Here is a 12,044-nt window from a genome sequence, read left to right as displayed (position 1 = left end):
GGCTCTGGGCTGGTGAGGGACAATGTCACAGGGCTGTGTGGCAGTTGGAGACATTTTCCAGGCACTGGCAGTTCCATGTGTTGTGGGGTGCAGCTCTCAGGGGTTCTAGGCATTGCAGGAGGGCTGCTTGGGCACAAGAAGTAGCTGCGGGTCTCCATGCTGCATCCTGAAGCTGAGGTGGTGCCACTTTCTCCAGCCCTCTCAGGACTTTGCATCCTTCCTTCGGGCTGTGAGCAGAAAGTTTTTAATCTCCTCAGTCTTGCGAGGCATGGCTGCGGCCCAGGCTCAGTGTGCTACAACCCACAACGGCCACCAGCTCCACTGACCGTTGCGTTTCAGGTTTCTAAGGGCTGCTGGAAGATGTTTCTTTGTCTGGTTCCTCCTGGGCTGTTCACAGACCTTTACAAGAAGGAAAACTTAAATATCTCCAGTAACTAAATACACAAAACTAGAGTTTTTGGGGGTCCCTGAGGGGGTTTGGGGGATCCCTGAGGAGCTTTAGGGTGTGGGGGGGTCCAGTGGCTGTGGGGTGACCCCGATTTTGAGGGGGATCCCCTTTTCCCCTCAGTCAGTGAATGGGCGGCAGATTGGGCCTAAAGGCTTTGGAGGGCCCCTGAGGGGATTTGGGAGCCATGAAGAGGTTTTGAGGTCCCTAAGGGGATCTGGGGGGATCCCGTGTCTGTGGGGTGACCCTGTTTTTGAGGGAGGTCCTGCTTTTTCCCTCGGTCACTGAATGGGCAGCAGATTGGGCCTAGAGGCTTTGGGGGGTGCCTCGGGGGGTTTTGGGGCTCCCTGGGGGGATTTGGGAGTTCCTGAAGAGATTTTAAGGGTCCCTGAGGGGATTTTGGGGGTCCCTAGGGAGCTTTAGGTTATGGAGGGGCTCTGTGACTGTGCAGTGACCCTGTTTTTGGGGGAGGATCCCCTTTCCTAGTCAGTGAATGGGCAGCAGATTGGGCCTAAAGGCTTTGAGGGGTCCCTGAAGAGATTTGGGGGTCCTGAAGCAATTTGGGGGTCCCTGAAGAGATTTTAGCTGTCCCTGAGGGGATTTGGGGGGTCCCAGAAGCGCTTTAGGGTGTGAGGGTTCCCATGACTGTGGGGTGATCCCTTTATTCGGGCGGGTCCCCGATTTTGGGGGGAGGTCCCCCTTTTCCCTCAGGCACTGAATGTACAGATTTGACCTAAAGGTTTCAGGGGGAAATTTGGGATCCCTGAGGGGATTTGGGGGTCCTTGAGGAGCTTTAGGTTGTGGGGAGGCCCCATAGCTGTGCGGTGACCCCGATTTTGAAGGGGTGTCCCCCCTTTTTCCCCCAACTCAATCTCTGATTGGGTGCCAGATGTGGCACTGAATGGATTCGGGGGGTTGTCCCTCAGGGTTTTCGGGATCCATGAAGAATTTTCATGATCCCTGAGGGAGTTTTGGGGGTCCCTGAGGAGCTTTAGGTTGTGAGGGGATCCCATGGCTGTGGGGTGACCTCGTTTTTGGGGCAATCCCCCTTTTCTTCTCAGTCACTGAATGGGTGGCAGATTGGGCCTAAAGGCCTTGGGGGGTCCCTGGGGGAAGTTGGAAGCCCCTGAAGAGATTTTGATGGTCCCTGAGGGAAATTTGGGGTCCCTGGAGAGGTTTTGGGGGTCCCTGAGGAGCTTTAGGTTGTGGTGGGCCCCCGTGGCAGTGTTGTGACCCCGTTTTTGGGGGAGATCCCCCTCTTTTTCCCCCCCCAGTCCCTGGATGGGCGGCAGATCTGGGGCCCGGGGGGCTTCGAGGCGGGGAAATAGGGGCAGGGACCAAGCCTACAACAGAGGTAAAGCAGGACGGGGGGAGGGGTTTTGGGGGGGTCACTTGGGTTTTGGGGGGTCTGGGAGGGGTCTTCAGGGGAGTATGGAGGGTCCTGGGAGCGGTTTGGCAGGGGTTTGAGAGTCTCTGAGGGAGTTTGTGGGGTCCTGATAAGGGAGTTTGAGGGGGCACTTGGGTTTTAGGGGTCCTGGGGTGGGTTTGAGGGGGTTTGGGGGTCACTGAGGGGGTTTGGAGGGTCCTGACAGGCGGGTTTGGATGTGCACTTGTATGTTGGCGGGTGCTGAGGAGGATTTGGGTGGGTTTGGGGGTCACTGAAGGGGATTTAAGGGGTTCCTGGGAGGGAGTTTGAGGGGGGCACCTTGGTTTTGGGGGGACATCTGGGGGGGGGGGAGGGCTTGGAAATCTGCCTCCAGGACCCGTAGGGGGAGCATCTGAGCTGCATCTGAAAACCTCATCCCCAGCCAGCTGCAAAACCACAGCAGCAGCAGCCCAGCAGATCTAACCCAGTTCATCCATGAGCTGAGGCAAACCCTCTGAACGCAGCGAAGGACGCTGAGGGCTGGCCTAAGAGGAGGAAGGATGTAGATGGCTGGTGTAAGAGCTGCCTTTCTTATGCCATGCCCACTGCAGATGACACTGGAGCAAAAGCCCTGCTCCAGCACCAGGGTACTGAAGCCCCATGGGCATGGCTGCACATTGACTTGAAGAGCCCCTGTCAGTGACAGCTTGAAACACCAAATGCACCGTGGTAGTTGTAGCTGCTTTTAGTCAGTGGGTAGAAACCCTCCCCTGCAAAACCACCCCTGCAAAGCTGCTGTTTAACAAGTTCTTTTCTCAGTGGGGTCAGCATATGATCCCTGACCATTTCAGGGGCCCTTTCCCAAAGCTCCTCCGGCCTGACGACGTTTTAGCTCTACTGGTTACATCTGGATGCAGGTACCAGCACAATCCCTTTCCTCAGTCTCCTGGCCATGCTCCTGGTCACACAGCCCAGGAAAGTCTTGGCCTCCGTTGCTCCAGGGCACATGGCTGTCTCCTGCCCAGATCACTGATCCAGCACAAAGATCCATGTCACAATGACTTTAAACGGTTCCTTGCACAACAATTCTTTCATGATTTGTTTAACGAACACGACCTTTTCCATTACATACACTACACAACATACACTAACTACATTGACAGTAATTAACACAGACACACTGCCAGGTGCCTCAGTTGTCACCATCAGGGAGCGCCAGCCTTGGCCCACGGTCGTCCCGTCCCGCCTTGGGCTCAAGATGTTGATCCTCCGTTTGGGTTACGGTGGTCGAGCAGGCAGCTGGTTCCTGAGGGACATCAAAGAGCTCCTCATAGTATGTGATGAGCAGCTCTACCACCCAGCTCTGGTAACGGCAATCCACAAGTGACGACAAAGCATCTTCTTGACGTGACCTGAGTAGATTTGGGCCAAAGATCACGCCGAGGTTACTGGCTGACATTTGGTTTTCATCAGACTGTTCCATAATCCTGCCAAAAGAGGGATAAAACCCCAAATCCCCAGCAGTTAGAGGGTTTTATTGCTTCTGAAATATTTTAGATATCAAAACATTGTGTCTAAAAGCGCTAAAGGACAATAACAAATCTGACCCTTCAGTGCAGACGGCACTGGGCAGCAGCTGAGGCCAAGTGCTTTCTACACAGGGTGTTTTATGCGTCCCGTTTGGTGAACGTTATTTGTGGCTCCTGGGCATTACAAGGGTTGGGGAAAAGAACATCTGTCTCATTGTGAGCAGGAACACAGCTGTGGCCCAGTATCATCCATTTGGTTTCCAGCCATGGGTTTGGTACACCCTCACACAACCCAGCAGCTGGAGGACAAGGAAGTGCAGCGTCACTGGGGAATGGTTATTAACAGACATGACAGGAGTTTCCATTTGCTGCTAATAGCCACCAAATCCCTGCCTCATCCGGCCCCGACCTGATTGAAATCACACCGAGGTCCCGACAGCTGCCACTAGTCACTACTTGCCGAGCCAAGTGGTTATGGAGACTCAGCAATAACAGAGCTCGGCTCTCCCTCTCCTTTCCTTCCATCTCAGATTCTTTTTTTCCCCCAGTGTCATGAATTCTCAGGGGAAAGGAAACAGCAACACAACAAGGTATCCTAAGGCACGTGGGACCTCTTCCTCTACAGTGACCAAAAGGGTACAGAGTTTCCCAAGACACAGCGTGTTGCAGATTGTTTTTCAACAGCCTTTTCCCTGTGAAGACTTTTCTCACCTGTGAAGGTGCCCAATAAGGTACTGCAGAGTGTTGTAGTGTGGTAGTGGCAGCTGTTTCAGGAGATCCTTCATTTGAATGATGACCCTGTTTGGTTCCATCCCCACGGAACGTCCTTTCCCAGCCCCGGGGCTCGTTTCATTAGCGTTCAGTTCCTCATGCTCAGCCTGACTTTCTTTGGCCAGTCCAATGAACTCGTTGTAAAGCCCAAACGACATCAAGGGTTCTGGAAGCTGAAGGAATCAGAAAGTTTCAGAAACACACTCAAGCCTCAATTTTAACTTGTCTTCTTCCCGTTTTCCTTCAACTTTCTTCTCTGGCCTGTTCTTAGACCATGACATCGTTTCATCTTCACTCATTAGCTCAAACCACAACTTGTCCAACACAACCCCAGCTAACAAAACCACTCCTCCCTGCACCTTTCTCCACAGCTGTTTTGCCAGCCCTTGCCCGCAGCATCTTTGAGACTGAGTGTTGATCGACACAGCCACAGAGTTCAAGGCAGTGATGACCGTGGGGCATCTGCAACACTGCACAAACACCATCAGCACTGAGCAGCAGGAACACTAGATCAAACCTGAAATGGTTACTTTCAAACAGGACCTACTTAACTCAGGATTCTGTCTTTACAATGTCCTTACTGCATGTCTCTAGTACTGCTCCTGCCTTTAAAATGAGCAGGTTGACCTAAAACCCCACACCAACAGCTCAGCTACAAAAGCTTCTGCTGCAGGGCTGCTGAAAACGGGGGTTATTTTCCTGTTTTGGACCAAAGAAGTACACTGCACTGCTTTGGTTTTCCATCTGACCCCGCAAGCACATACCTGGCGGAGATAGGCCTTGAGAACACCGCTGATGTCATGTACAGAGACCTCCGAGAGCTCGACCAAATCCCTTCCCTTTTCAAAGTCCCGACAAAGCTTTTCAATGCGCGATTTGGTTCCGCACACGCGATGGATGCCCTGGAGTTAACAGACCCAAACGACTCTCTTAAGTGGAGAGGCAAGTGCAAACCACAGAGATGAACAGCACAGCATTAACACCTGCAGAGGCGTTTTTGTTTCCAGAGAAGGCTGTTCACGCTGAAGGTTCATACACTTGAGCATACACACCTCCACATCCAGCACTCTGCTCTCGATTTCTGATGCGCACGCTCTGAGGAGGAAAGGGATGCTATCGGGATCATTTTGAGCAGCTTGGCCAAGCTCCACTCCGAACAAACGAAGCCTTCCACGAAGTTTCTTGTGCCCACATTGAATAGTTAAAGCTGCTAAACAGTTCTTATGGCACACAAGTGAACACTGCAGAGGAGGACAAAAAGCATGTGGTTTGACACAATGTGACACCCTAAGAGATGCCTCTGCCATCTGTCACCCCACGTGTGAGCAAAAGGAAAGACTTCTTAGTCCGGGCTGCTTTCGCTTGGAGTCCAGGAGCATTCTGGAAGCTACAACATCTTCTGTACTTCTTACACAGAAACATAACGCAAGCGTCCAAACCTCCCGGCTCTGCATCAATCCCAAGCAGCAGTTTCAAGTGCTTTCAGGCTCACCTCCTGACACTCAGCTCCGTGAAGGACCACAAAGCGGCCACACACTCTGCATTTAGCTGGAACTCTCAGCTTCCGCAGCTGGTGTGTTCGTGCCGCTTTGGACGCAGCCGCGCTTCTGAAAGGACCTGCAGAACTGGCAGCCTCCCGTGTCGGATCCTTGGCACCTGGAGAGCATTTCTCTGTTGCAGCCATTCGAGGATCTCCTGTTGGATTAGGGGATGGGTTCCCATGTTTTAGAACTGTCAGGCAGGACACAGCAATCTGTCAGTAACAGCAGCTATCAACGTGGCCAATCAAACCCATTTCCACAAGGAAGCCAAACAACGTCACACTGTGCGCAACAGACACAGGAGTTACCCAATCTCCTTACAAACGGAATCAGGCCATTGGGGTTGCATGTTTAAGTGCTTTGGTTTTCTCCTGTATGAGTGGCATGTGAAAACGTCAGGACACTTTCATTCCAATGCTCTGCAGTTCAAGCAGTGGGTGAAAGTTCTGTTCTAGGCATCTCAGAGCCCTGCACCAGAGGATGAGAGATGGCACTCTGGCGTGGCCTGTAGTGTTCCTGCAACACCCAAAGCTCCTGCAAAGCTCAGGCCCTGACTGCACAACACAACTCAACCTGGCAGGTGAGAGGAACGTTCAGGACGCTGTCAGGATCAGCTCCACCCAATGGCTCATTGTCACTTCAAGCTCTGTCCCACACTGTCTAAAGCAGCAACGATGCCTTGGCTGACATCAAGCAGCCCCAAGAAAAGACTTCCAATGAGCAGAGCAGCAGGTGCAGCTGTACCTGGGCTGGCAGGTGGAGAATCCTTGGGCCCTGCCTCGTCGCTTCCCCCTGCGCTGTCGGAAGCGCTGCACGGCCCTTGTGCAGCGCTGCCCTGGGGCTCCTGTCCCAGCCCCAGCGCTGCAGCTCCGGGTGCAGCTCCCACATCCTCCACCTGCTGCAACGACAAGGAACAGAGACAGGGGCGCTCAATGAGACGTGCCATGGCACGCTGAGAAGCCGCTGCTGGAGGGCTCCAGCCAGCTGCAAAGAGCAAAGGCATCTCCTGAGCGTGACGCTGCCAGCAGCCAGACATTTGTCTCCGTTACCAGGCGGGGACAGAACTTTTCTACTTTGAACCAACGCTGACAGGGTTGATGAGAAAGCAAAAGGCCCAAAAGCCCTTCAGCCAAGGAGCTGCCCATGAATTGACTCGCAGAAACAGGCTCCAGAGCTGAAAGAGCTGCTGGATGTTTAGAGCAGGTGCTGCAGGGGCCCTCCTGCTGCCCTGGTGCGCCCTGTCACCAGCCTGGCCGGGAAGGACGGGCAGGCCTGGCCTGTCTTGGGCAGACTCTCCTCCCAGCCTTGGCATCACACAAATGGACACCCAGATCAGGGCTGGGGAGCAAGGCGATTTCATGGCCTGTGCCCACTCACTGCCGGCAGAGTCTACTCTGCAAAGGGCCTGGGGGAGACTGACCTGCTCCTGCTGCTGCACTGGGACGTACTTCTCCTGCGGCCGCTCTGGCACCTGCAGCAGCTGCTGCTGCCGCCTCTGGAGATGAGTGGGCTCCTCCTCCCAGGGCTTCTCCAGAGCATCCTCCTCCCTCTGAGGGTTCTTCCCTCTCGATGTGCTGAGGGCTGTGGAGACCAGAGCACACAGTCAGGCTCCCAGTGCCTCAGGAGCACCCAGTGGTATGGGGTGTGTTTGGACAGCCCTGAGCATAGTGGTTCTCAACGACACAGGGGCTCCCAATGGTGTCCAAATTCATGTTTCCAAAACCCATTTATCCTGGAACTGCTTCTTTGCTTGATATCTGGAAAAACCCCCCATGTTTTCCTGATGCTTCCTATCATGGTATCAGACTGTGCTCATCTGTTTCAGAAGAGCAACAGCCAAGAGGTAGAACCGCGGCAAAAGCCACAAAGCCCCTTGCCACTGGGCTCCGGAAGACACTCCAGGGCAGGGATGCGGCTCCCCCAGGATCGGGTGCTGGGGAGGAACTGCTCTGCTGGAAAAGGAGACAATCCCTTTGGTGTCCCTTTGCTTGTGCTACTCACCCACTCCATCCCTCAGCTTGGCAGGATCATCTCTAGAGTCCTTCCTACTTGCAAGGACATTTTCCTCCTGTTCAAGGAGAAAGAGAGAAACCTGTATCAGCGCTCCCTGGGCCACGCCATCTGCTTTGCAGAGGCCCTGCCCGTCCTTATGCCGCCCTGGGCAGAGCCACACAGACCCCAGCCACGGCTCCTGCCCCTGAAGAACAAGAGCTGCCGTTCCCGGCTTCCCCAAGGTGCCCCCCTTCCATCTGGGCTACAGGACACGGTGAGGGCAGGCGCTGCAGGGCCCGTGACAGCGGGGTCAGCCCTGTCCCTGCAGCCCGAGAGTAGCCCCCGAGCCCAGAGCAGCGTCGCTCCCCTCTCGCCGCCCCGCCACCCGCACACCCCAGCACCGCCAGCCAGGAGCCACAGCACCAGCCCGGCCCAGGGAGGAGAAGGGGAGGTGCAAGTACCCTCTGGTCCTGGCTCCCAATGCGGGGAAAACACTTGGAGCAGCACTTGCCCATCCTGGCAGCACCACGACCAAGCCAGACTGAGGTACAGCTTGCCTCTGACAAAGCCTCCGGTGATGCCACCATCACAATGGGGGTTGCCAGGCGGGGCTGGGCCAGAGCCCGTTGGCTCCCTGATGCCTCCCAGGCACTGAGGTCACAAGAGACCAACAGGGGGCACCCAACGGGGGCTGTGGCCGGGTGGGGGGCCCACGCAGAGGGGCAGAGCAGCGGGTGCGCAGCAGCCGCCTTCCCCAGGGCAGCCTGGAGCAGGTCCTGCAGACAGTGGGGTCGCGGCTGCAGCCCTGGGCCAGGCGACTCCAAGACAACTGTGGCCAGTGCTCTGCTGCCAAAGGGATCCAGGAGCCGCTGGGCCGGTCACCGTGGGAGGCGTTTGCCGCTCCTTCCCCGTTCGACTCGCCTCAGCCTCCAACACGCTGCTGGGATCTCCGTTAGGCATTCAGGCAGAATCAGCCATCTCTGAGAGGTGGAAACAGGGGCTGGCTCCTTGAGAAGAGTACAGGAACATTGCCAGGGCAGGCAGGGGTGCAACTAGGAAGGCCAGAGCCCTTCTGGAATTAAATGTAGCCAGGGATGTTAAGGACAGGAATGAGGCATTTTCCAAGTCCATCAGCAGCAGAAGGATGACGAGGGGGAATGTGGCCCCGCTGCTAAACACAGGGGCTGCCCTGGTGTCTGAGGATGCAGAGGAGGCCCAAGTACTGAATGCCTTCTTTGCTTCAGTCTTTACAGCCAAGGCTAGCCCTCGGTTAGCCCAGTCTGGCCAGGATAACAGGATGGCCAGGACAGCAGAGCACTTGCCCTGGGTGGAAGAAGAAGAGGTCAAAGTCTTGTTGGCCAAGCTTAAGGCTCATAGGTCAATGGGTCCTGATGGGATGCCTCTGAGAATGCTGAGGGAGCTGCTGATGTGGTTGCTAAGCCTCTCTCCGTCATGGACAGGAGAGGTGCCTGAGGGATGGAGAAAGGCCAATGTCACTGCAGGCTGCAGAAAGGGCAGGAAGGACGACCCAGGAAACTATGGGCTGCGCAGCCTCACCTCCATCCCTGGAAAAGTGATGGAACAGCTCATCCTGAATGTTATCACTGAACATATGAAGGAAAAGGTGGTTATCAGGGGGAGTCAACATGGATTCACCAAGGGGAAATCCTGTTTGCCCAACCTGGTGCCTTTTATGAGTGCAGAACCGGCTGGCTGGATGAGGGGAGAGCAGCAGATGTCATCTACCTTGACTTCAGCAAGGCTTTTGACACTGTCTCCCACAACATCCTCATCAGAAAGCTCAGGCAGTGTGGCTGGATGAGAGGACAGTGAGGTGGATGGAGAGCTGCTGAATGACAGAGCCCAGAGGGGAGTGATCAATGGCACAGAATGGAGTTGGAGGCCTGTGGCCAGTGGAGTTGCACAGGGATGGGATCTGGGACCAGTCTTGTTCAACATCTTCATCAATCACCTGGGTGACGGGACAGAGGGACCCTCAGCAAGTTCCCTGCTGGCACCAAACTGGGAGCACTGGCTGATTCCCCAGAGGCTGTGCTGCCAGTCAGTGGGATTTCGACTGGCTGGACAGTTGGGCAGAGAGGAACCTGCTGAGGTTCAACAAGGACAAGGGCAGAGTCCTGCAGCTGGGAAGGAAAAACCCCATGCACCAGGACAGGCTGGGGGTGACCTGCTGGAGAGCAGCTCCAGGAGAAGTACCTGGGAGTGCTGGCTGAAAATAAACTGACCATGAGCCAGCAACGTGCCCTCGTGGGCAAGAAGCCAATGGCATTCTTGGGGCATGAAGAAGAGTGTGGGCAGCAGGGTGAGGGAGGTTCTTCTCCCCCTCTGCTCTGCCCTGGTGAGGCCTCATCTGGAGTCCTGTGTCCAGTTCTGGGCCCCCCAGCTGGAGGGACAGAGAACTGCCAGAGAGACGCCAGTACAGGGCCACAGAGATGATCAGGGGACTGGAGCATGCTTCATATGAGGAAAGGCTGATGGACCTGGGGCTGTTTAGTCTGGAGAAGAGGAGACTGAGGGGAGACCTTATTAACATTGACAAATATCTAAAGGGTGGGTGTCAGGAGGTTGGGACATCCCTTTTCTCTGTTGTAGCCAGCAACAGGACAAGGGGTGATGGGATGAAACTGGAACACAAACAGTTCCATTGAAACACAAGAAAAAACTCTTTTACTGTGAGGTGAGGGAGCCCTGGCCCAGGCTGCCCAGGGAGGGTGTGGAGGCTCCGTCCTTGGAGGGCTTCAAGGCCCACCTGGACACGTTCCTGTGTGACCTGATCTAGGTGGGAGCTGCTTCTGCAGTGGATTGGACTGGATGATCTCTAAAGGTTCCTTCCAACCCCATCATTCTCTGATTCTATTCTATGATTCTATGAAATCTCTGAAGTCTGGTACCAGGTTCAGGCATTAAAGGTGTCCCACTTGGGAAGCCTGCTTCCCTTTTCCTTGCAGCTGGTATTTAAAGCATAGACAGTTGCTTTTTGAAAGCAAAACCATCACAATAAAACCCCAAAGAAACAGCTGGGGGATTTCCCTTCCCCAGCTGCTGGTCGGCAGCACTCTCAGGGTGCAGGGCTGGGCCCAGGACAGGCCTTTTGCAGGCACCACACTTCTGGAGGCTCCTGCTAATGCAGCTCCTGGCCAGTGCTCAGGGAATGAGGGCAGTTGTCCATAATTGCTAGCTTTGGTCCCTCCCCATCGGTTCTGGCTCCCTGCCCTCATCTTTCACCTCCTCCCTCTCTGTCTTTACCCGATCACTGTTTTTTCTTTCTCTTTCTCTGTAGGACTCCTTGTCTGTATTTTCTAACCCCTCCCTGTGTTTCCTACATCCTGTTCCTATTTTTCCTTTCTCCTCTCCTGCTCCCTGTCTTTTGCCTTTTTCTATCACCATGTTGTGCTTCCTGGCCTTATTTTCCCTCTCTCCCCCACAGCCTGTCCCCACTTTCCTGCCCATCTCCCTAGCTCAACTTGTCTCTTCTCTCCAGGCCTCCATCCTGCTCCTCACCCCCTTTTAGCTCTTCCTCTGACTCTCTCAGCCCATCGCTGTTCCGCCCTCCTGCGCCTCCTTCTGCTGATCCACATCCCTCTGTTCCTCGCTCTCTCTGGATGCTTTCCCTTCCTTCTCTGTCCCTGCCTTCTGCCCCTGTCTCTCCCTTTGTCTCTCCTTTCCCTTGTCTCTCTGTCCTAATTCCTGTCCCATTTCTCTGTCACTCCACTGTCCTGCTGCCTTTTCTGTCTCTCTGTCCCCCTGTCCCACTCCCTCTCCCTGCCTGTGTCTGTGTATCCCCCCATCCTCCTTTCTGCCCTTCCAATCCTCTCTCTGTCCCTCTCTGCTGCTGCTTGTTGCTCTTTTTCCTCCTGCACTCCCTGTCTCCTTAAGCTCCATCCCTTTCCTGCTCTGTCCCTCTGCCCTGCTCCTCCCCCATATTTTCCTCCTCCTTTGGCTCCTCCTGGGGCTGGGCCTGTGCAGCCCTGGGGAGGCGGCCATGGGGCTGCAGGGTCAGGGGGGCCTGGCCAGGGGCTGGTGTCCCTGCAGGGTCAGGCAGCAGGAAGGAGGCCCCGGGGCGTGTGGGAGCTGTAGGCCTGGGGCACTGGCTGTTGGCTCCTGGGCCATGTGGGAGCTGTAGCCCTGGCCTGCCAGCCATCCCTGTTCATTGCTGGGCCAGCCAAGGGCACTGAGGGCTCATTTCCCCGCCCAGCAGCACTGTCTGTGCCTCAGTGTGTCTGTGCTCTCTGTGGGGCACTGACACAGCACAGAGATCCCAGCCAGAGCTGCTGTGGCCTGAGCCAGAGGCTCCCTCAGCGCCCAGCCCCGGGGCAGCCAATGGCAGCGCAGCAGGCGGGCACAGCCCTGATTGACGTGTGAGCGGCAGCCAATCAGAG

The sequence above is a fragment of the Colius striatus genome, unplaced genomic scaffold (genome assembly GCF_028858725.1).
Source record: "Colius striatus isolate bColStr4 unplaced genomic scaffold, bColStr4.1.hap1 scaffold_45, whole genome shotgun sequence".
Taxonomy (NCBI): domain Eukaryota; kingdom Metazoa; phylum Chordata; class Aves; order Coliiformes; family Coliidae; genus Colius; species Colius striatus.
This window is presented reverse-complemented; position numbering follows the sequence as displayed.